Source organism: Antechinus flavipes, chromosome 1 (assembly GCF_016432865.1).
Source record: "Antechinus flavipes isolate AdamAnt ecotype Samford, QLD, Australia chromosome 1, AdamAnt_v2, whole genome shotgun sequence".
Classification (NCBI taxonomy): domain Eukaryota; kingdom Metazoa; phylum Chordata; class Mammalia; order Dasyuromorphia; family Dasyuridae; genus Antechinus; species Antechinus flavipes.
The window spans coordinates 4,764,603-4,789,105 of NC_067398.1; positions in this window are offsets into that span (position 1 = coordinate 4,764,603).

Below are 24,503 nucleotides of genomic sequence, written 5' to 3' on the forward strand. Positions count from 1 at the left end.
ACTGTGAAGTGATCAACTATGATGAGTTAATTCTTCTTAGTAATGCAATTGTCTAAGACTATTCCAAGGGCATGATGGAAAAGGCCATCCATATCCAGGGAAAGAACTGTGGCTTCCAAATTTTTTCCCTCTCTCTTGTGGTTTTTGTTCTGAGGCTTTTGCAAGATGACTAAATATATTTCACATGACTGTACACATCTAACCTATATCAGGTGCTTGCTGTCTTGGGAAAGAGAAGATAAGGGAGAAAAGGAGACAAATTTGGAACTCAAAATCTTACAAAAATGAATGTTGAAAACTATCTGTACATGTACTTGGGAAAATAAAATATTATTAAGTAAAAAGAAAAAAAGAAACAATAACAAAAATATTGAAAAAGAATACAACAAGGTTGTATGTGTGTGTGTGTATATATATATACTGTCATCTTATTTAATTTACTTGCAGAGTACATCATGTGAAATTCTAGACTGGATGAATCAAAAGCCAGAATTAAGGTTGCCAGGAGAAATATGAGCAATCTTAGACATACAGATAATACTGCTCTGATGGCAGAAAGTGGAGAAGAATTTAGAAGCCTCTTGAGGAGGGTGAAAAAGGAAAATAAAAACTGGCCTGAAGCTTCACATCCAACAAACCAAGATCTTATCAACTGTTCCTAATATTTCCTGGCAAATAGAGGGAGGAGAACTGGAAGCGGTGTCCGATTTGACATTCTTGGGCTCAAAGATCACTGCACGCAGTGACTGCAGCCATGAAATTAAGAGATGCTTGCTCCTTGGGAGGAAAGCTGTGGGAAATCTGGATAGCATACTAAAGAGCAGAGACATTGCTTTGCTGACAAAGGTCTATGTAGTCAAAGCTCTGATTTTCCCAAGTAGCGAAATTTCGCTGTGACTATAAGGGAACAGATGCTTTGGAGTTTGGTGCTGGAGGAGACTTTGGAGAGTCTTTTCAATAACGAGGAGATGAGATCAAATCAGTCAAAACTTAAAGAAATGAATTCTGGCAGTTCACTGGAAGGTTGACTCCTGAAGCTGAAATTCTTTGGCCACATAATGAGAAGAAGGGACACATTGGGAAACATGATGTTGGGAAAGAGCGAAGAAGGACAAGGCAGAGGATGAGATGGATCAATAGTGTCACAGACACTGGGAATGTAAACTGGGACAGATTTCATAAGACAATGCAGGGTAGAAGGATTTGGTCATTGTGGTCTGAGGAGTCATAGAATCAGATGGGACCGAATGACTGAATAATATCAACTGGTAAAGTCTTGGGTGCCCCAGTGGGGAGTCTGGGACTAGAGTGCTCCCCTTGTCACACGCTTCTGCTTTGACCTTGTGTCCACGGTCCCCAGACCCCCCGTCTATCTCCCTGGGCTGATCTAATCCTGTGGCTTTCCTGAACTTCTGCATCAGGGGATCTGTCATTTTATAGATCTACTTGGAGGGACTGTGAACAGCAACTCAGCCTCATTGCTTCCTCCTCTTCTGCCACAGTTTCATCAAAGCAGGGATTTAGAGCTGTAAGGGGTCTTAGAAGCCATCAAGCCCAATTCCATCATTTTTATAAATAATGAAATCAAAGCACAATTGCCAAAGGTCACATAGCTAGTAAGTATCTGGAGCAAATTTTGAACCCAGATCTGGAATTTGAACTCAGATCCTTCCTCGCTAAGTGACCCTGAACAACTCACTGAACTTTAGGCTGCCTTAATTTCCACAGTTTCCTCATCTGTAAAATGGGGAAAAATAAAAATACATAACTCCCAGGATAAAATCAGATACTTGTAATGCACTTTGCAAGCCTCTCTGCTGTATCTAAAATCTAGTTATTGTTACGCTGCTTCTGTTACACATGTGTGTGCGTTTGATTTTCTGTGTGAATTTGAAGGTATATTTCAATGTGTTCTTGAGAACAAGACAGAGAAACGGAAGCTGATGAGTGACCTTGGACCTAGTTCAAAGACTAGATCCAAAAAGTTTGAATCAATGAATGGACCAGTATTCATGTGGTGAAGGTCTCCAGTGGAGAGTTCTAGGAATCTGTCCTTAAGGGATCTTCAGGGTTTTAATTGATTAATTTGACGAAGGCTTAGCTGGCCTTTTTGTCATGTCTGTGGGTGAAATGAAGACGGGGTGACTATTAATATGTTGGAAGACAGAATTAGGATCTAAAGGCTAGAAACAATGGACTGAATCTAAAAGGCTGAACCTTAATAGGTTAAATGTAAAGTCTTACACTGGGGTTTAAACAATCAATGTTACAATAGCAAGACAGGGCTAAATTTTCCTGTTAAAAAACAGCTGGATTTCAGGGGAGACTTTCAGACCAACAGAAGTCCAGAGAAAGTGACAGAACGGCTCTTAAATTAGTTCCATCTCTGATCAGAATGGGGGAGGTCACCATTCCTGTTCTGAGAATCCCCGGTTAAGGACCAATCTTTCCAAACAGATCCCCCCGTATTCTACATTCCAGCAAAATTGAGCCATCTGCTGCTCTTAGACACTCCAGCCCCCAGACTAGGCAGGGCAGTCCCCATTACCTTAAAAGTGCTTCCTCCTCACCTCTGAGCAGCTTCAAAATTCAGCTCAGGGGCTTTGTGCCCATTTAATCTTGGTTAATTCTCCCCACTGTTACTGCCTCATTCCCTGCCTTGACCCCAAACAACTACATGTTTATATTGTATGTTTTGCATCGACTTATCTGTATGCTGCTTTTCCTCAATAGAACGTCGGCTCCTTGAGAGTGGACACGGTCTCACGTTTAACTTTGTACATCCAGCATTTACTGCAGGACTTGGAAGAAAGTAGGTGCTTAATAAATGCTTTCTGGATAAATCAGTAACCACAGAGGCCCCTTTAGCTCCGACATCCTTTGATTCTAGTCTCATGTCTCCCTACCATCATTATCTGCGAGACCAACTCAAAACTGAGAGTTAAAAAAAGTCCAAATCTCATATTCTAAAAAGATCCTGGAGAGTCGGCGAGAGGAATTGTTGCTAAATGCGATTTTGCTTCCATACTGACCTTTGTCATCATTTTGTTATTAAAATGGCGATATCTCTTAAGAGAAAAGAGAAGCCTTTCCAAGGTGATGTTTATGCATTAATGCTGATTTGATAACATTTCCCTCCTATCACTAAGGGAAGGAAAGAGCTGCATCCAATTCATCTGCAGAGGGCAACACAAATGCTTTGGGGATTTCCACCCCCTCCTTCTTGGCAGGGAGGTGAGGCGAGAGCAGCTCACATCAATATTGAATCCCATTTATTTCCATATTTCAAGAAGGCTTTGTTTACTGCCATTTCTGGGCACGATTTTGTAGAAACACCAATAAAATCCAGAGTGGAACACTTTGTGGTAAAACACTTGGTAGGTTTTGCCAAACTAAAGTGATTTCTTCAACTCCCAGGAGCTCAATTATTGTGCCTGGGTGGATGACTCCCAGAATCCACCTCTCTCCGGAGCTGCATCCCACTTCTCCACCTGCCTGTAGGACAGCTCCCCGATGCAGCACAACAAAGGCTTCTCAAATTCAGGACGGCTCACCAAGGCTTACGGAATAAAGGAGTGACCTCCGAGGGCCCCTCTCAGGGATTCTGCAAGGAGTTTTTGCTTCACGAAGGCCCTCTTAGCGTATCGCTGTTCCCCAGATTCTTCCTTTTTACCTGTTTTCTATTTGTTTTAACCGATTTGCTGCCTCCCTCCTTAAAAGGTAAAGTCTGGCAGAGAAGGGTGGTTTCTTTCTTTGTCTCTGTCTCCCTAGCACCCAGGACAGTGCCTGACACATAATAATCAATCAGCTGACAAGCATTCATCATGTGCCCGCTCTGACAAGCATTCATTATGTGCCAGCTGTGTGCTTACCAGAACTTGGCCCCAAAGAGGAGGGATGAGAAGCCGCATCCTCCTACCCCCTTACCAAGAGAGAGGTTCCTGTGTGTGGAACGTTGCAGAAATTATCTTTTTTTTTTTTTTTAATGTGCTGATTATTTTTGCTGATATTTCCCCCCCTCTTCTTCCTCTTTTTCTTTCTTAAAAAAAACATACAGGGAAGATTTAGGTGACGAAAAGACAAAGGATGTCTCAATTTATTTTTTAAATAAGGGCTTATTGAATAAACAAGAAAATATGGTTCAGTTCTAGCCCTCTGTCCCTGCAAAGAAAGCTGGCCACATTGTCCAAGTTTTTCCAGGCAGTTTATTTTACAGGATGTAGAATTGCCCACTTTGATGTGGAGAAGGACCCTCGACCCTCCTTCCCCTCCCCCACTGCTCCCACTCTTCCTAACTATGAGACGAGGGCCCCGACCCGGGGGGAGCTTCCATTCTGTGCTTCTAGGAGCCGGCATCAGGGTCCGAGCCAGCGGCACTAAGCTCTCTGCCGCCCTCTGCTGACCAGTGCCGGCCTCCCCGACTGAGAGCTGGTGATGGAGATTGGGGGGCTCGGATACAGGGACCCAACGTGGGGGGGGGGCAGTCCCTCATCTCCTTTAGGACTGTGCTCACGTCTCAGCTCCTCCTCCAGGAAGCCTTTCCTGATCTCCCTCCTGCCACGCCCTCCGCCCGGCGCTCGGTTTCTGCAGAACTGTCACCCCTCTGAGATATCCTCTTCTTTCCCATTAAAAAGCTCTTTGAAGGCGGGGACTGTCCCAGGGCTGCCTCCGCCCCCCCAGCTCTGGCCTGGGACACAAGGGCAGCCCCACAGGGGCCGCCTGATCCTCCAGCTCCTGACGCTTCGGGGATCCATCCTCGGGGACTGTTTGCGAGGTCCCGGGCTGGCCGCCCTGTCAGGAGGGAGCCGGCGGGGAAACAGGCCTGAAGTGCCCCAGTCCTGGGAAGCTCCCGCCGGAGTCTGCGCAACGAGGATTCCAGGGAGCCGGAGGAAGTGGGGCAGAAAGTGGGGGACACAAAGGACCGCTCTGCCCCCCACTTCTCGGCTCCCCAGGGACCTCCCGGCTTAAGTTCTCCGAAGAGCCCAGATGGGGGGGGGGATTCTCTGCTGGTGGGAGGATGCTCCCGGGGCCCTGCCGGGCGTGGGCTGGGAACCTGCCCTGAAGGGACTGAGGCACCAAAGTCACCCGGATGGGTGAATGTGCCGCTGCCGTCTGGGACCAATCGGAAAAGGGGGCGCTTCCCAGGGAGCCATTCCGGGGCGTCCCGGCAGGATTCAGCCCGAACACTGGGGGCTTCTCGCTTCTATGGGCTTTGCTACTCCACTGACTTAAATGGGGAGAAGCCTTGTTGCGGAAGAGCCTTAAAGCACTCCCGGTTGGGCCACACGTCCCCAGCCCCTCTGACGCTTCCAGCAAAGGATTCTGGGGGACGGGCCAAGTTTTGCTGGAAACTGGACGTTGCCCCCAGTCACGGGGCTCGGTGGCTTTTTCTGCTGCCCGGCCTAGGCGAGCACTGGGGGGGCGGCGCTGGGGGAGTGCCCTGGACCCTCCCCCACGGGCTGAGAACTTCCATGTCTCCTCCGGGAAAGCAGGCCCCACCCTGGGAGTCCAGCCCGTGGCCCCGCGTGGAAGGGCTCTGTCGGCCAAAGTCGGTTGTCCAGCATTAGGTCATCGGCCTGGGGAGCGGCTTCTAGAACGTCCCCTCATAACCCGGCCGAGGAGACGGGCTAGCTGACCTCCGGGCAGAGAGGAAAGGAGAAATTCGCGGGGAGCATCAGAGTCTGAGATTTCGGCCCCTGAGCCGGAGATGGGAGAGGCCGGCCAGACCCGGGCCCCCGGGCCCTTGGGGGGGGCTCGGACATGCTTCTCCTGTCTCCGGTCAGGACCATCATCCTCAGAGCCAGAGACCGCCCACCCCAGGTGCGTCCCCTCCTTCTCTGCCTCAGGCGGGCCGGAAGCTGGCCGGCTTGCTTATTTTTAAGGAAGCGGCCTGTGTGGGGGCTTCTGGAGGCCAGGTTTTCCTCCTCGTGGCTCAGCTCTTCTCTGCCCTCCCACCGAGGAGAACGGCCACATGCGGGGCTCATCCCCGGCCCTCAGGGCAGCCTCTGGGGGAGGGGGCTGGGGACTCTAGAACATGGCGCTGCGAGGGGGATTCGAGGGCTAGGAGTCTTTCCGGAAGGACAAAGCCCGGCCCCTGCAGCCCTGTTCCAGGAGGGCCTGCGGCTGCTGCCGCTTTTGCTTCCTCAGAGCCCCGAACCCCACGGCTCAGCCGAGGGCCGGCAGGCAGAGGGCCTCGGGCGTCCACTCCAGGGAGTTCCCCAGGGATCCAGGCCGCAAGGACCAAACAAGAGCCCATCCGGGCTTTCGGCTGCAAACCTTAGAGCATCATGGGAGAACACTGGCTGGGGGCGGCCGCAGCCCAGCATCATTCAGTGCTCCGGAGCTCGCGAGCCCAGGCCAGCTTCCGACCCAGGCCAGGAGCTTCCATCCCAGGCCAGGGGCTTCCCAGGCTAGCGGCTTCCGACCCAGGTTAGGAGCTTCCATCCCAGGTTAGGGGCTTCCGACCCAGGCCAGCTTCCGTCCCAGGTTAGGGGCTTCCGTCCCAGGCCAGGGGCTTCCAACCCAGGCCAGGAGCTTCCCAGGCTAGCGGCTTCCGACCCAGGTTAGGAGTTTCCATCCCAGGTTAGGGGCTTCTGACCCAGGCTGGGGGCTTCCGTCCCAGGCGCCTGTGGGCATCCAGAGAAGGGAGCGGGCGGCAGAGGGCTCCCCGGGCTTCTCCCGAAAGCAGGCCTGGACTCGGCGCGGTTGTGGGACGGGGTAGTCGCCTGGGCGCCATAGACCGCAGTTTTGCCAGAGCCTTTGACAAAGCCCCTCGTGCTGTTCTGTGGGAACTGTGAAGAAATGGGGGCAAATGACACGCTTGGGGTAACCTTGGTCCGACTGAGTGATGGCTCCCCTGCGGTCCGTCCTTCAGTCGCCGTCGGGGAGTCCCCGGTGAAGGGCCTGGGGTCTCTGCTCTTGCCTCTCCGCTGCTTGGGCTCTTCCCTCCAGAGACCCCGCACAGTCCCCTGTAATCACCCGTGTCTGTTAAACCTCTGCGGGATTACTTGCTGTCTAGGGGAGGGGGAGGGGAAAAGGGAGGGAAATTTGGAACACAAGGTCCTGCCGGGGTGGATGTTGAAAACCTTTGCAGGCAGTTTAAAAAGGGCTATAATTATTTTTTGAATTACATGTGTCGTGTAATGTTTTAAAATTTTAACAGATGTCTGAGAAATGCATTTTAAAAATCTTTTATGTTGATGTCCTTTTTACCCAATCTGATCCTAAAATAAAAAAAATCTAAACCCAGTGAGCACAGTGGGCCCTCGGGTTCCCCCATTTCTCAGGGGCGTGACTGGAGATGTCTGTTAGAAAACCGTCTCTGGCTCTGTAAGCGAGCCGGGAAAGCAGCCCACATGTGCCTTTAATTTGCGTTACCTCCCAGCAGATTCCTTGCGGCGCAGTCACTTTTTCTGACGTCATCTGGTGTCCCTGTGGCCGCTTCAGGGCTCTCAGCCTCCCCTCGTCCTCCCTTCAGCCTCCGGGGAGGTTTCCCTAACGCGGGCCCAGCCCCGAGACCCGCGCCCTCCCCCTTCTCAGGCAGCGTCACTGGCTCCATGTCACCTCCAGGACCAAACCCTCTGGCTGGAAGGTTGGGGAAGGAAGGAAGTTTAAGGAGTTTAGGTTGTTGTCAATAAAAGCTTCACGGTCAGTGTCCCACAGTGTCCCAGGCTGCCCTGGAGATGGTGGGGCCCCCCACTGGACGCCCAGAGCCAAGGTGGGGGCCGCTCGCCCCTTGGGTTCCAGGGCAGACTCTCTGCCCCCTTTCACGGAGGGACGGCCTTTGGCTGCCTTCCCGTGAGGATGCAGCCCCTTGTATTCCCAGCGCTAAGCCCAACACCTTGAAAACAGTAGGCACTAAATAAATGCTCGTCTTTTGATTAATGGTATAATCCTGAAACACTCTGTCCGAGCAGCTTCTCCAGAGGGCGCAGACCCCCAGGCCCTTTCATGCCTTGACCCCCCACGTCCCCACCCTGGCCCTGAAGTCACCGAACGCTCCCCAGATTGAGGCCAGCCTAGTTGGGAGCGCCCCGCAAGCCCCAGATGTGGGCAGGAGCTTCAGGCAGCTCCAGGAGGGTCCATTTGCGCCCAGTTCTTGCGCCCAGGGCTCACCAACGAGCACTTATTAAGCACCCACTGGGTGCCAGGCACTTTGCTGAGCGCTTTCTGTCGTTGTCTCCGACAGCCCGCAGCCGATTCTGTCCGAAGGCGCCCGGGTAGAGATGCTCCAGAGAGCGGGGGCTCTGAACGAGGGAGACCCAGGACGAAGTGGGGGTGCTCTCGGGGCAGCCCAGGGAGGCTCGGGAAAGGCTTCCTAGGGGAGGGGCTCGAAGGAAGCAGAGCTGAGGGGGGAGAGCCTTCCAGGCGCAGGGAGGCCAGGAGAAAGGTCTGGAGCGGAGGGATGGAGGCTCCCCTCGTTTAAGGAGCAGCAAGGTGCTCACGGAGCCCACATGCAAGGGGGAAGAAAAAGGTGGGAACAGGACGGGTGATGGAGGGCTCTGAATGTCAGAGGGCTTGATATTTCTTCCTTGAGGCAGTCGTCAGTTCTGCTTCCCAGCCCACCAGTCACGGGGCAGCTCTGGCCCTGAACTATTCTTGGACTGACGGGGGATGGAGAAGTCCATCCAGAGCTCCAGCGCCCGTCCAAGGGGCTCCCTGATGGGGGATGGCTAAGTCCATCCAGAGCTCCAGCGCCCGTCCAAGGGGCTCCCGGGGCCCGGAAGGAATGCCCCGGGAAGGCGGCGGTCCTGGGGAGCACTTCCCCTCCTCCCAGAGCTGCCCCCTGCCCCAGCTCTGGCTCTGGCAGACTTGCAGAGACTCCCGAGGCAGCTCTTCCCAAAGACTCCCTCATATCTAGCCCGGGAATCCCCCCTCTGCCGAGCCCCCCTGGCCTGCCATGGTCAGGACTCCCTGTGCTTCCGGAGGCCCTCGTCTCCCCCAGACACGGGAGCCGCCTTCGAGGACTGGCTGGCCCAGAGCTCGCCCTTCTCTATCTGGCCCAGCGCACCCCTCCCCTGGGAGGTGCAGGACATGGAGGGTCTCTCTGCAGGCAGCGAGGAGTCGGGGACCGCCCTGCTCCCCTCGCCTCTCCCTGGGAGGCCAGGCTGCTTCTGGCCTCCATGTGCCTCTCTTCCTGAGCCCGCCGCGGTCCTGGCTGAAGGACCACCTGGGGAGACGGCGCCTTGGAAGCCCCTGCAGGGCCCTGGGCCTGCAAAGTTTCAGGCCGAGCTGTGGGTCACGAGCCCTGCAACTTCACGGGCAGCCCCCCTTTTCTGGGCTGCCGAGCTCATGCCCGTTCTCTGGGGCTTTGTCCAATTCAGAATAAAAATAAATAAGATGCCCAGCGCACAAACTACTGAGAAGAGCTTTCCCCTACACTGTGCCTGGTGGGCGACGGGCCCGGGCTGTGGGCACTCAGCGGGGGGCAGGCGGGGGATCCTGCCCCGACCAGCCTGCGGGCGAAGGCTCAGCCTCCAGCCCCGAGTCTCTGATCCCCCGAACCTCAGCAGGGCGGGCCCCCCGAGCCTTTCCCCAGCTTTGCGTTAAGCCCTTCGGAAGCTCCTAACTACAGACTTGCGTCCACAAATGAAGCGTGGGTGACTATGGGTGCGGGCACTTGTTCCACCATCAGTGGCCATTTTAATGAACAGTCGTGGCAGGGAGAAAGTCAGCCTTCGGGTGCCCTTCGCCAGTCTGTGCCCAGGATGGAAGCCCAAAGCATCCTGGAGACCCCCGGACCGCTGGATAGAGGCTGGAGTGGAGGACGCCGACCTACTGGAGGCAGCTCAGTGCTCCCCCACCGCTCCCCTTCCTCCCTGAGCACTGGAGAGAAGAGAGATGCAGAGCCCGAAGGGGCGGCAGGGACCCCGAGGACAGTGGGAAGGGCAGCAGGTCGCGCCCCCTCACCTGTCAAGAGGTCCCTGTCCTCCCCCTTCCCATGAGCCAGACGTGGCAGGGACTGTGAGCCTGGGGGTGAGGGGAGACGCACTGGCCTTGGGCACTGAGGGGGAGGCCGTGGCTGGCACCGAGTGTCCCAGAGGCCCCGGGGGCCTTTGCCGCTTTTTGCTCCGAGCCTGCCTGAAACTCACCCACTTCAACCTGGGCCCTCGGGCTCCTGCGTTTGGGCTCCGAGGGGATCCGAGAGCCCGGCCCCAGGGCAGGCGGCAGCTCACAGTCCGTGCCCAGGAATTACCTAAATGTCACTCCCGCTTTATTCTTTTCTGCTGGTCTGCGCCTCGTGGATTAATGGCTCTAAGGCAGATGCACGTGGGTCACTGACGCAGCACAGGGAGACAAGGGGCCGGGTCTCCGGCCTGGGGGGGAGGGGGGCTTCCATCCTGATTTCTTGGACCATCTGCACGTGCCGAGTCTCAGCCACTCAGAAAAGGCACAAGTGGAGGCCCGAAGGTCACCGGCTGCCCTCTGAACCCTTGGGGGTGAATGGCTCGCTGCTGGGGAGAATGGCGGACTTCCCGATGTCTGGGCTCTCTGGGGACTGTCCGTGGGAGCTGCCGCCTGGCAGACGGCGCCTCTATTTTCTCCCTCTCAGAGAATAATAAAGGGAACCTTAGGGACCGGGAAGTCCTTGGGGAGGAAATCCCCTCTCCCAGTGAGGCTGGCACTCCTCTGCAGCATATGGCCCTGAGGGAGGGGAGGGAGGGGAGAGAACAAGCACTTATTAAGCACCTACGCTATACCAGGCACTGTGTGAGCACTTCATGGATCTTAGTCTGCTTGGGGGCCCTGAGAGGTTAAGTAGCATCCCCGGGATCACCCAGCTAGGATAAGTCAGAGCCTCGTCCTCCAGCTCCCCGTCCACTCCACCACACGCCTCCAAAGGGGAGCTGAGGGGTTACTCAATCTGAACTCAGCACAATTCTCAAAGCTCCACTTTTACAGGCAGACATTCAGCCTCTGTTTGATCACTTCCAGGACAAAGAGCTCCCTAGAATCAGCTGCTCTTTCCATTTTCTTCATATCCCGATTGTTTACAAGTTTTACCTTATAGTGATTTTAAGAACTTCCTGTCACGGTTTTCTCTCTCCACATGACAGATCCGGGAGAGGGACGGCTGAGGATCGGCTCACGTGGAAGTTCTAGTCAACTGCAGACTCCATACAAGCTGGGGGGAGGGGGGGGATTCAGCACCAGGGAAGTGACAGCTCCCTTGCACCCAACATGCATTTACTAAATGCTTACCATGGATCAGGGACTACGCCTGACCCCAGAGGCACAAGACTGGAAAACACTGAACCCTTTCTCAAGGGGCTTATGTTCTTTTATCAGAGGAGAATACATGCATCAGCCAATCAACAGCAGGCATTCGTTAAGTCCCTCCTATGTGTAAGTCGCTGTGCCAGATGCTGATACAAGAAATGAAAATTCAAGATACAAAATAGAAAAAATGAAACAATCCCCTCTCTTAAAGAGTTTGGATGCGGAATATTGTGTGTGGCTCTGGGTACACGTTTTAGGAAAGACATTGATAAAGTGGCGAGCTTCCCGCGAGCCCCGAGATCAGATTGTACCACGATGATGGGTTTGAGACAATCGATTAAATGGATTCGACACGCAGTCTTCCAATACCCTTCGGCCTGTGATGGGGAGAGAGATTAGCCATGTTCCATTTGGGGAGAAAGGGTGGAATCTCAGAGAGGCAGGATCAGGTTTAATGTCAAGAAAAACTCCCCAATAACTCAAGCTTTCCCCAAGTGCAGGAAGTTACTCCTAGAGGTGATGGTCTCCCTCATTTTGGTCTTCAAGCAAAGTCAGATAACATTGTTATTGGGGATAATTCTTAGGTAGAGACTGGAGAAGAGGGCTCTCTGGGTTCCCCCTCTTAAATCCAGTGATTCTGTGCAACATTTCATGATAGAACTGCTTCCCCCTCCTAAGAACTCTGTAAGTATGTCAGCATTTATTGCCCAATAAAAATCGAATGACTGACTCGTCCTGGGGCTAGAGGATCAGATTCAGTCAAGGTGCCATTTGACTGCATCTTATAAAACCCACACTTAAGATAAATATCACACTAAAAAAAATTGCTCCTCTTTCCAGACCGCCATGTTCCCAATCCGGTGGGACAATCTGTAGAGGTCAATGTTTGGGGATGGTAGGGGATCTTTACGGCTAATGGGATGCTTGGAAAAATGAAACCCCGCTAAATAAACCTGAAATTTGGTTTAGGAGAAATGTAAACCACAATAGCAAGTACAGAGATTATAGGAAGGCTGCTTAAGAGTCAGGGACTTTCACTTCTTTATTTGATACATTGGAGAAGTGAGTCCCTGAGATGTTAAGTGATTTATTCAAGGTCACCCAAGTAATAAAAGGAAAAGCCAAGCCGGAAAATCAGTTCTTCAGATGCCAAGACCCAACCTCCACTCTACTACATCACCAATTTCCACGAATTATTAGGGTAATGTATAGCTCAGTATAAGCATAAAAATCTACCAGAAATAATTGTTATACTAAAAGTGGAATCTGTAGTGAAAGCTCTAAAGATATTTCACCCATATTAATTTAGAAAATAAGGTCAAGAGTTTACTTTTCCTGAACCCTTTTTGGGCCACCTTGACCCCAAAACACAAAGACTCCCCAAGCAGAGAGAGGAGGGAAGGAAAGACAAACAGAAGATTGCTGGTTGGATCTCTGTGTATACAGAGAAAAAGAGGAAAGACATCAGTGATGGTGAGGAATCTAATAAGAAATGGGAGAAAAGAGCCCCAAACGGCGTGTTTTCCTGCCCACCAAGAAGAGAAAGTCAAGTACTCATTGTCTTACAGATCCCCTTGAAGCCCCTTCCCTACAGCTTCCATTCTAATTGTATAGGGACAATCTCAGACTGCCCAGCTGGGTCCTCTTGAGGACTAGACCTTGGACTTTCTGAATTTTAATTACTGTCAATGGACATAATATCTCTTTCCTTTTTCTTTCTGAAGTTTCATTGTTGTCTTTCGTCTTCCCTTGTAATGAAGAGAAACTTAAGTAAAAGTACCAGAGCCTATGGTTCAAAGGATATGGATATTTTAGTCACTATTTCCAGCATCCTTGCCAAAAAACCAAACCAAACCCAAATGGGGTTAGGAAGAGTCCGATGTGATTGACTGAACAACATTTTCATGATTCTAAATTGCTTTCCAAAGGGACTGTATCATTTTGCAGTTTCACCAACTATGTGTTCTTGCATCTATCTTCCCACAACCCTCCAACATTGACTGTTCCCCTTTTCAACTTGCAGAGTGCAAGATGAAGCCGCAAAATTGTTTTGATTTGTGTTTCTCTTATTGTTTAATTTTAGATCTTGGGGTTTTTGTGGTTGTGCATATATTACAATTTTCCTTTGGAGAATTGTTTGTTCATATCCTTTGATGGTTTAACTTTGAGGAATGACTCTCTGTTTTAAAGTCTGTCATAACCTCCCCCAGCCTTCCAGTCTTTTTCTAGCTCACCCCACACCTACACCCACAGGGACACTGACCTCCATGCTGCTCTTGCCCATCCTTCACTCCCAACACTGGGCCTTTTCACTGGCTGCTCCCATGACTGCAGTTTCCTTCTCATCTCTGTCTCCTGATTTCCCCCCAATTCTCCCCTTCTATAAGAAACCTTTTCCGATGACCCTTAACTCTTGTGCCTTCCCTCTATTCCATATTTCTGATTTATCCTGGTTAAAGTTGGTTTTAACTATCGCGCCCCCCCCCCCACCATGAGACTGTGAACTTCTTGTTAGCAGGAGATGTTCTTTTCTGGTACACAGTAGGCACTTAATAAATGCTTATTGATATGAAATCCATCCAGTTTTATTGAACTTTCTCAAGCTTGTTCTGTGCTACCACAATCTCCCAACACTGAGGGTCATTTCCACCTCAGGAGGAGACCCGAGGCTAGGAAACAATCCAAAGAATCCCGATTTTACTCCTTCTGTGACCTCTGTCCCTGTGAGGTGGGGAAGGAGAAGGGGGGACAGATAACTGGCAATTCTTTGTCTTTGTTTCCATGACCACCCTGACTTCTAGCTGTCTGCGGTGGTTTGTGACTCAGTAATAAAACCCAGCATCCCACGTGCTTGTGCTTAAGGCCAAGTGTGAATTTCTCAGTCCGGCAGGAAGTGCTGAAGGTGTGTATCTGATCCCGCAGTTCAAAGGCCCAGCACAAAATGTGTTCTCCAACCCATCCCCAAGGAAACCGCCGCGGCCCCTCCTCCAGGAGTTTCTGAATCCTCTCCGTTTATAGTTGACCCAATTTTGTCTGTAGAAGGAAAATGCACACACAGGCAAGTGTGTGCGCACACACACACTCACACACACAGGCAAGTGCACACACACACATACACACACACTCACACACACACACTCACATATACACTCTCACACACACACACACACACACACACACACACACACACATACACGCACACAAATGTACAAACTTTCCAACCTGTTTTTGAGTGGGTTTAATTGCTGGAAGTAAAAAGATTCCGTCTGCTTGGGCTGAGAGTTGTGGGGCTTTGGGGCAGCGGGAGAGAGGCTTGGATGCTTTGATCATCCATGTTTACCCGGGCTGGATTTAAAGGAAAGCTTTCTTCCCTCAGCGGCTCATCTCATATTTATCCTTCTTAGAAAGTTACCAATCAGCTTCTCGCTGAAGTCCTGGAGGCTTTTATTATTCCCATTTCCCTAGCTTCATTCTAATTCCTGAGGTTAGACACAGTCGGCCCTTAATAGATGTTCGTCGGATGAATAATGGAAATAATAACAGATGTGGTACAAGTGGCTCGGTGGCTCAGTGGATAGAGCTTGGAATTGAAACCAGGAAGACCTGAATTCAAATCCTGCCTGAGACACTTACTAGCTGTGTAGTCCTCTCTCTACCTCATCCATCTCATCTGTAAATGAGCATTTCACACTGACAGGACCAAGATCCAGAAGGTTAAGTGATTTTCACATAGTAGGTCTCAGAGACGGGGTTTGAACCTGGCTCTTCGTGAGCCATTTGTCTCTGTAATTTCTTAGGAGGCGAAGGAGCGAGCCCGAGTCCTCCCAGAACAAGCCCTCCTTTTTCATTCCTGTCCTCTACTGCCCTTTCTTCTAGTGAATTACATCATAGGAGGGAGAAGTGTAATCTGTTTAAGGATAATAAACATTTATTAAGCACCTACTATGTGCCAGGTAGTATCCTAAACCCACAACAGGACAATAAATATTTGTCAAGGACCCTACTATGTGCCAGGTAGTATCCCAAACCCACAACAGGACAATAAATACTTGTCAAGGACCTACTATGTGCCAGGTAGTATCCCAAACCCACAACAGGACAATAAATACTTGTCAAGGACCTACTATGTGCCAGGTAGTATCCCAAACCCACAACAGGACAATAAATACTTGTCAAGGACCTACTATGTGCCAGGCAATCTATGGAGGCATTAGACTGAAAGCAGGATTCTCAGAAGAAGAAAGGCCCCGAGCATCACCCCAGCCCGGTCTGGAGCTGAACCTCTTCTGCAGCACCCCCACCGGGAGTCCTCAGGCCCCCAGGCTCCGAGACCCCCCGATAAGCTGCCCACTGCCTCCAGCAGCAGCTGTCCCCCTTTTGGCCTGGATTATTAGGATCCGTCTCCTCTCCTCAGTCTCTTTCTCCTCCATCTCCTGGCCTGTGCAGGGAGGAGCAAAGGGGGAGGCCCCAAGCGGTCCAGGGAAGGAGGGAGTGTGGGAAGCAATCTCCCGGGGGCAGAGGGACACAGGCGGGGTTAGAGAAGCAGGACCGGTGAGGGCGGGACCAGGAGCCCTCCAGGCGGGGAGACGTCCCGGGGAGGGATGGCTCTTCTCTTGCCTAACACGGATAGTTCGAGAGCGGAGAGGGGAGGTCGGACCGCGGGTGCCGGGGCAGCTGAAGGAGAAGGTGCCTAAGAGCCCGGGTGTCCCAAGGGCTCAGTTTCAAGGTCTCTGTCTTGGACGCGTTTTCTTCCCCCAAATGCAATCGCCTCCGTCGGCTCCCATCGGCTCCCGTCGGCCCTGTGGGATGCGCTGACTGGTACCTGGCTGTGGCAATCCCGGGGGAAGGGATCACCCTCCTGGGAAGCCCGAGGCCCCGGGGGGGGGGGCTGTGACTTCCAACAGAGGTGGCTGAAGAGCATCGGTTTGAGGAGCACGGACGTACAGAGCGTGAACCCCCGGAGGGGTGGACCCTAAATCTCCAGTGGGAGTTGGCTGGAGGCGAGAGGAGGAGTCGAGTGCCGGAGGCCGCTGCAGATGGGAAATCAGACACAAATTTCCTCGTGGAGCTTCCGAGAAGGACGGATCCAGGAGGCAGGGGCTCTCCCGGAGGGAGGGCGGCCAAACGGGGGCTTGTTCGGCGCGTGATGGAGGGGGTGCTTTTTCAGCTCCTTCTTGGGCACGATGGCCAGCGAGGTCCTTTCCAGCCATCCTGTGATTCTAAAGCGCTTTTATTGCTCTGAAATCTGGGAACTCTGATTCTATCATTTCCACAGTATCTTAATAGCTGCTACATTAGTGATTCTGACGGGGATTAGGGGAATGGCGTCCCAGCCATCTTCTCAACCTTAGTCCCTCCCATGCTGCCTTGTATACAGAAGGTCCATGATAAAGACTTGGCAAATTAATGTTTTTTAATGAAAAAAAATAAAAACCTGGCAGAAGCAGGAGGAGGTGAGGTTGGGGCAAGGACCCGAGCTGCCCTTCGCAGAGAAAGACCCCGCAGCTCTTCCTGTCCTTGGGCCGGGGCTCATCAGGTCGCAGGCCTGGAGGAAGGTCAAAGGCCACACGCCCATCGTGCAGAAGAAGGGGAGCGGGAGGCGGGCAATGACGAGGAGCGCCGGCTGAGCCCGAGCAGGCCTTGGGACGACTCCGCGAGGAGCCAGCCGATCCCCAGGATCCCGGGGCTGCTGGGATGTCTCGGTGGGACCCTGGGCTCAGTCCCTCCGTGCCGGCCCGGGCTCCTCAGCCTCGGGGAAGCCGCCCTCCTCACCCCAGCTTAGCGGCCCCCACCGTGGGCTTCCCTTTCTCCTATCCTCCGGAGCCCTTAGCCAAGAACAGTAGTTAAGGCGTTTCCCGGGCCCGGAACGCACTGGGCTCTCTCTGGGGGTCCCTTCCCTGGGGCTCCCTCACACACAGAGTCCTTGGGGGAGGGGGGAGGGGGAGGAAGCCTCATGGCAGGGACACAAATGGCCGAGGGCGCTCCCCACCCTGACCCGGTGGGTCCCTCGGACCCTCTCACTCCAGAGGTTCTGGGGGCCGCGGTGAAGGGCGAACGTGGGGCCTCTCAGAGGGACCGAGTCCTGGTTATGGTGACTCAGCAGGAGGGCGGCCAGTGACCGGGCCGGACGGGGCTGGACAGGCTGCCCTGCGGCCATGATCCCCGTGCAGTCTGTGCCAGGGAGAGAAGCTGCCTCCTACGCCAGCCTCAGGGCCTGCCTTCCCAGCGTGGGGAGGCCTCCCTCCTGAGAGTGGGGGCCCCCTCACAGCCCCCAGAGCCTCGGCCCGCAGCCCCCTCGGTCAGTCAGTATAAATGTCAGCTCTCGTGAGCCTCAGCTGGGCAGATTAGCCCAGGCCGATGCTCACCTTCAGTCAGCGCCGGAGCGAGAATGGAGACTGAGCCAAAAAAGTGTTTCCGTGAGGTCCTACTGTGTGTCAAGCTCTGGGGGCTAAAGAAAGACCCCAACAGTTCCAGAAGCCCCCGCTCTAATGGGGGAGAACATGAAAGCGATGCTGAAATCCCAGGTCTCTACAGAGTGGGGAGGCCGCTCTTCCAGCTCCGAGGGGAAGGGGAGGAGGGTCCGGGCCCACAGGTGGGGGCTGGCGCAGCAGGGCAGTGACTTAAGCACCTGCTTCCTTCTTCCCTAAATGATGTATGAGCAGGCAGGGTCCAGGGCGGCGAGCTCAGAGATTCCCCCCATCCCTCAGCAGCCAGAGCTGTGTGCGGACAAGGGCCAGACTCTCCGGCAGGTGGGGGGGCGCTGGCAGGTGTGGGGGCGCTGGCAGGTGTGGGGGCGCTGGCAGGTGTGGGAGCGCTGGCAGGTGTGGGAGTGCTGGCAGGTGTGGGAGCACTGGCAGGTGTGGGGGCGCTGGCAGGTGTGGGAGCACTGGCAGGTGTGGGGGCGCTGGCCAGGTGCTTTATCCCTCTGCTTCTCCTTACGTAGTGCTGCCCTTCCCCTCCTGGCTCAGTTTGAAAATTAACCACTTTCCTTGGTACCAGAAGAGGGCCCTGACAGGGAAACAATAGTAATAATAATAATAATGATAATAACGATAATGGCAATAAGGACAAAGAGCCTTCACAGAAGGCGGGAGCTGAGGGGTCCCTGTTCTCGGCCGGCTCCCCAGGGCCCTGTCCCACCAGCACCGTCCGTGGAATCTCCTGTTTCCTTGGGAAAGAAGCCCCAGCGGGTACAGGGGAGCGGGCGTCCTTTGCCAGCATGACCATGGGTCGGTGACCGGCCCCGTGGCTCCCCCACGGCAGCAGCCCCAGACCCAGAGCTCAGATTCCCAGGTGCCCTTTGATGTTTTCCCATCCGTTTTAGCTCCACAGGTCACTTTCCTGGAGGATAAATCCCCTTCTGGGCTAATAGACACGAAATGGCCAGTTTCCCAATCCCGCGGGTCTGGGGGCTGAGCCCGGGAGCTTTGCCGCCCCCCAGAAGCCCCCACGGGCATCTCAACATTCATGTCTCTTGATACACTGCCCGGATCCTCAGGCCTGGGGGGGCCCAACACTGGGCCCGTCTGACAGAACAAGCCAAGGGATGAATGAAACGGGCCGAGGGCAGAGACCCCCAGCGCCTCCCCCGACGAGTGGCATCCAGCCCCTGAGGGACCCCGGACGGGGAGCTCCCCCCTCCCTAATTCCTCCTGCATCAGGAGCCGAGGGAGCCGGAATCTGCCCTGGCTCCCTGTGGCCGCTGTGTCCCGGGGACGCGTCCCCGACCCGGGAGGAGCAGCGCGCGAGCCCCCGCCCCATCCGCGCCAGGTGGCGCTTGGGCAGCGAGCCCCGAAATCGGGCCCCCATCGATGTTCCCGCTGGGTCTTTAACCAAGTGCCCGTCTCTCTTCCAGAGGAAACCTCTAGAGGGAGCACTGGGCCCAGGCCCTCCTTCGGGTTGTCCATAAGGAAGGTTCCACTTTTCAATCAGGGAATCCGACATCTCGGTCGGGGCCCCGCTGGCCGAGTCGGGGAGAATCTCCTGTGCCTTTGAAAGAAACAGGGACTTGCTGGGGGCTCCCTCCCTGTGTTCCTACTCAGAATGCAGGAGGCCCCACTTAGCCCCTCATCCTGGAAGGGGAATCGGGAGAAAAATGGGGCTCTCGGCGTCTCGGCCCCTGGGAGTTAGGAAAAGTCCTGGAAAGGCGGCGGGTGGCAGGGGACAGAAGAAGGATCCGCCTCTGGAGAAACCAAGCCGTGGCTTTTTCAGCTGGGTTCTAGGTCCAAGGACCGGTGCCCGGCTCCAGCTCTCCCAGGAAGGCTGCAGCCTCCCCGAGGGGCGGGAACTCGCCCAGCCTGGGGAAGCCCACCAAGGGACCTTGGAGAAACTCCTCCTTTACTCCCCCCCAGCACAGCCCTCATGCGCTTCCTCCCCAGGCTGGAGGCCAGACCCTCCGTAGGAAGAGGCTCCGAGTGTCCCACCCCACGATGCTCCGGTCTCAAAGGCCGGGCCCCGAATGTCCCAACTCTCCGTTTTCAGAGTCCTGCGGCCCAGAAAGCCTTAATTCCCGGCTCGTCTCACCCTTATCTGCGAGCTCCTCGCCCAGGGAGAATTATCACTGTGACCGCTTCCACTTGCTTAAGCACGTGCTCCCACCCAGAGTAAACAGACAAGGGGACCAGCTCTCACCGGGACCCGGCCGGCTCGGTCCTGGAAAGGCCCTGAGCTACTTCCAGGGGCCGGTTAAGCTCCCCCTTCCGGGGGCCGGCTAACTCACCCTTCTGGGGGTCCGGCTAAGCTCCCCCCCAGACGGCTCTGAGCTACTTCCAGGGCCAGCTAAGCTCACCCCCCCACTGGCCCAGGAAGATTTCTGACAGCCCCCTCTGGGTGATCAGCACGGATGGAGTGACGGCTCATAATGACTCACCCCTGGTGCTCAGAATCACATTAGCACAAAGTAGGGGACAGAACTGTCACCATCTTCCCCAAACGGAGCATTCCTCCAAACTAACCTTTCCCCTTCCCTATGACTTTGTATTTGGAGTGAAATCCTTGGATCAGCATTTTTGAGTTTGCTCAAATTAAATAAGAACTGAGCGGAAATTCATGCGAGTCTGTAGATGCAATGAGACCACAAGGGAGACTACCCAGCACACCTACTATGCGCTAGGCTTCTGCAAGTAGGCTATGTTACAACATCAAGGCTTTGATTTAAAAGAATTTTTGTAGCGAGGACCGTGGGAATGGAGGGTGGATCGCAACAGAGCCCTGCACTCTTTTTGTTGTGGTTTGCTTGAATTTTATTTTCTTTCTCATTTTAAAAACTTTTTGATCTGACTTTTCTTGTGCAGCAAAATAATTGCATAAATATGTATGCCTATTTTGAATTTAACATATTTTTACCATGTTTAACATATATTGGATTACATGCCATCTGGGATGGGGGGTGGGAAGAAAGGGGGAAGCTGGAACACAAGGTTTCTCAAGGGTCAATGTTGAAAAAATTATCCCTGCATATGTTTTGAAAATAAAAATTTCAATAAATAAACAAATAATTAAAATTTTGTTTTGAAATACAGGAAGGAAATAAACATATTAAGTGCCTACTGTGTGCCAGGCACTGCATGTTAATCGTTAAAATTATAGTTCTTGATTTTAAAAAAGGTTCATTTTTCTTATAAGAAAATAAAAAGGAGAAAAGAAGAAATGGAGCCTGGAAGTGGGCAGGGACCAACAGAAACAAATTTATTTAGGGAGTGAATAGGCAAGAGATAAATGTAAGTAATCAAGTTCAGAGCAGCCAGGAGAGAAGACATGGATCCTGGCAATTCAATGAGAGCCTGAATAAAGCCTCACTGCCCGGAGCGGGGCCCGCTGAAGGAGAAGGGAAAGCTGGGCTTGGAGAGCCCATCAGCCAGCCCCCCAAACCCCTTCTTCAGCAAGGTTAATAGGAAGTTATCATTTGAAAAGAAAGAGGAAGTTCCTCACGATTAGGTCCCAAAGCATTTTCTAGAAGGAGTTTCAGGACTGAATGAATCTTTGTACTCTTCCACCGGCTCGCGAGGGGGCTCAGTCACCACCACGGTGTCCCAGCTTCTGAGAAAAACCCATAAAAGGCCAACAGAGTCCACCATTCTGGAGACCCCCTGCTTCCTCCTCTACTCCACCAAGAAGCCCCCCTGCCCTTCCTCCGCCAAGTCTAGCAGGGAGATGATTCTGTGGGTAATAGTTTCCATTTCTCCCCAACTCTTCTCCCTGGAGCTTTAAAGCAGAGATCCGCATCCTCTTTGGGGTAATCCTTCCCCTACTCTTGGCACTCTATGGCCCCTTCTCAGGAGCAGGTCTTTAAATGCATAAAATACATGGAATTACATTTACAAACATTGTCACCCATTTAAATACACAAAAAGGTTCCCAGAATCCAGCTTATGACGCCCTGTGACTTAAACCAAAGTTTGAGGAAATGAAATTTCAATGTCTGAGGAAAATCAATTAGCTCTGTTCGGCAAATGAAGGGGACTTTGTGGACTCTCCATCAGGGGATGGCTTTGGGGGTTGCTTTGTTTCCCCAGGGGTGGCTGCCATTCATAGTTTCTGAACCGGTGCTTCTAATAACTACTGTAATAACTTCTAATAACTCCATCTATTTGCCCTCATTTCTTTGAGAGGATTCTCCATGAATAGTAAGAGGCATTTCACAAGCCCCCGGCTCTCCTTGGGAAGATGGATAAACCGATTGCTGCAGCTCGAAGCGCCATGGGAAGAATCCAACGTTGAAGACGGTTCATCAAAGCCAGAGACCTGGTTAAAAGGGCTGCTCCTCTGGGCTCAAAAAGCTGTCAGACTGTGCCGACTCTATGACCCGGCCGTGTCTCTACTGGGCTTGTGTCCCAAAGGAGGGAAAGGGACCCGAAAATGTCTGTGGCAGCCCTTTGTAGTGGCCAGAAACTGGAAAGTGAGGGGATGCCCCTCAGTGGGAGAATGGCTGAATAAACTGTGGTATATGGATGTTATGGAATCTTATTGTTCTGTAAAAAACGATCAGCAGGAGGATTTCAGAGAGGCCTGGAGAGACTGACATGAACCGATGCTGAGTGAAATGAGCAGAACCAGGAGATCATTGTACACGGCAACAAGAAGATTATATGATCAACTGTGATGGACATGGCTCTTGTCTACAATGAGATCATTCAAAACAGGTCCACTGTTCAGTGATGAAGAGAGTCACCCAGAGAGAGACCTTGAGAACTGAGTCTGGACCACAGCACAGCATTCTCACTCTCTCTGTCATTACTTGCTGGCATTTTGTTTTCCTTCTCAGGTTTTTTATTTTCCTTTCTAGATCCGATTTTTCTTGTGCAGCAAGACAGCTGTATAAATATATATACATATATTAGATTAAACATATACTTTAACATATTTAACATGTATGGGACTACCTGCCATCTAGGGGAGGGGGTGAGAGGAAGGAGGGAAAAATTTAGAACAGACGGCTTTGCAAGGGTCAATGTTGAAAAATTACCCACGCATATGTTTTGTAAATAAAAAGCTTTAATAAAAAAGGGCCGTTCCTAACATGGACCATATGTCCCTAAAAGGTCAATGACAGAAAGCAATGTCAGATAGGAAATAAAATCTTCATGACTGTTTTATCATAAAACTGAAGTAGGTGCTCATTGACCAAGAACAGCTGGCAATGGGTGACCTATGCAATAATAATATGCCTTATTATTGCAGCATAATAAGGGAGGACAGAAAGTGGAGACAAGAGCACAACACCCCATTACAACAGCACTAACAGCACAGCCTCATAATAGGCCATTTAGTCTTGGTCATGGCAGGTGGCAAGGACGTATTCCATCCTCCCCTCAGCTCCATACAAATACTGAATAAGTGCTTGTCCCTTGACTGGATGTGGCAGGCGGCACATAGGGCATCCCCAAAATCTTTTTTTTATTATAACTATTGACAGAGCCCATGCCAGGGTAATTTTTTTACAGCATCATCCCTTACACTCACTTCTGTTCCGACTTTTCCCCTCCCTCCCTTCACCCCCTCCCCCAGATGGCAAACAGTCCTATACATGTTAAATAAGTCACAGTGTACCCAAAATCTTAGAGTTAAGCCTTCATATTAATATTATTATGAGATATTATTATCTTAATACTATTAATATTTAAAATAGTTAACATTTGAGCCTCAGTAGCTTAACACAGCCCTGAGATTTGGGGGATGTAGAGTCTCAGGAGGGCACGTGCTGGAGCTCGAACCCCTCAATGGAGCTGACTGGGCATTTTCAGCCTGAGCATTTGCCCCACAGACATCAGCAAACACAGTTTCCAATCTTGATTTATCGTTTTGTTGAAAGTCTCTACTTAAGAAAGTGATGGGGGACACTCGGGGAATGGTTGGACGAGTTGTGGGACATGAAGGCAATGGAATATTATTGCTCTATAAAAAATGATGAACAGGATGATTTTAGAAAGGCCTGGAAAGATTTATAGGAGCTGGTGCTGAAACAAGAGGACCAGGAATACATTACATACAAAAATGTGCGACGATCGACTAAGAAGGGCTCGGTTCTGCTCAGGGGTTCAGAGATCCAAAGCGATCCCAATAGACTTTGGACAGAAAGCACCATCGACACCCAGAAAAAGAACCAAGGAGACTGAATATAAATCAGCCCGTGCTCTGCTCACTTTTTAAAAATTTTTTTTTAAATCTCTCCCATAGTTTTTCCCTTTTGCTCTGATTTTTCTCTCCCAACATGATTCATAAGGCAATGTGTATTATCAATAAATAAATTTGTTACAATAAAAAAGAAAGAAAATGACAGGGAAATGATACGGATGCAAGTTCAAACTCAAACATGGGTCGAGAGCAGGGCTGGTTATTAAGCCTTTACCAGCACCACCCGAGCATTGCTGTTTCAGTGGCTTTGCAGAAATGCCTTTTTCCTGAGTTACAAAGCATGGACTATTAGGAGAGTTAAAGGGAAGCAACTGATATAAAAACAAAATGTGTTAATAAAACTGAAAATATTTAAAATAACTTTCTGTCCCCTTTTCATCAGGAGTGACCCGGTCCAGTCAGTGAGTGCTCCCAACATTTGGGGAAGCCGCCCTGGAGTGGGGGGTCGGGCGGGAGGAGCCCCCGCGAGGCCAGAGTCAGCCATCAGAGCCTTTGGGAGGGAGGAGGGTGTAGGAAGGCTGGAAAGGGAGGGAAAAGCCAGGTAGGGGGGACTCTGCAGGAGGGCGTGTTGGAGAAGTGGGATAAAGCATGGCTATGGGGTGGAGGAGGGAGTGAGAGAGGGAGGAGTCCTGGAGGCGGAAGCCCCTGGG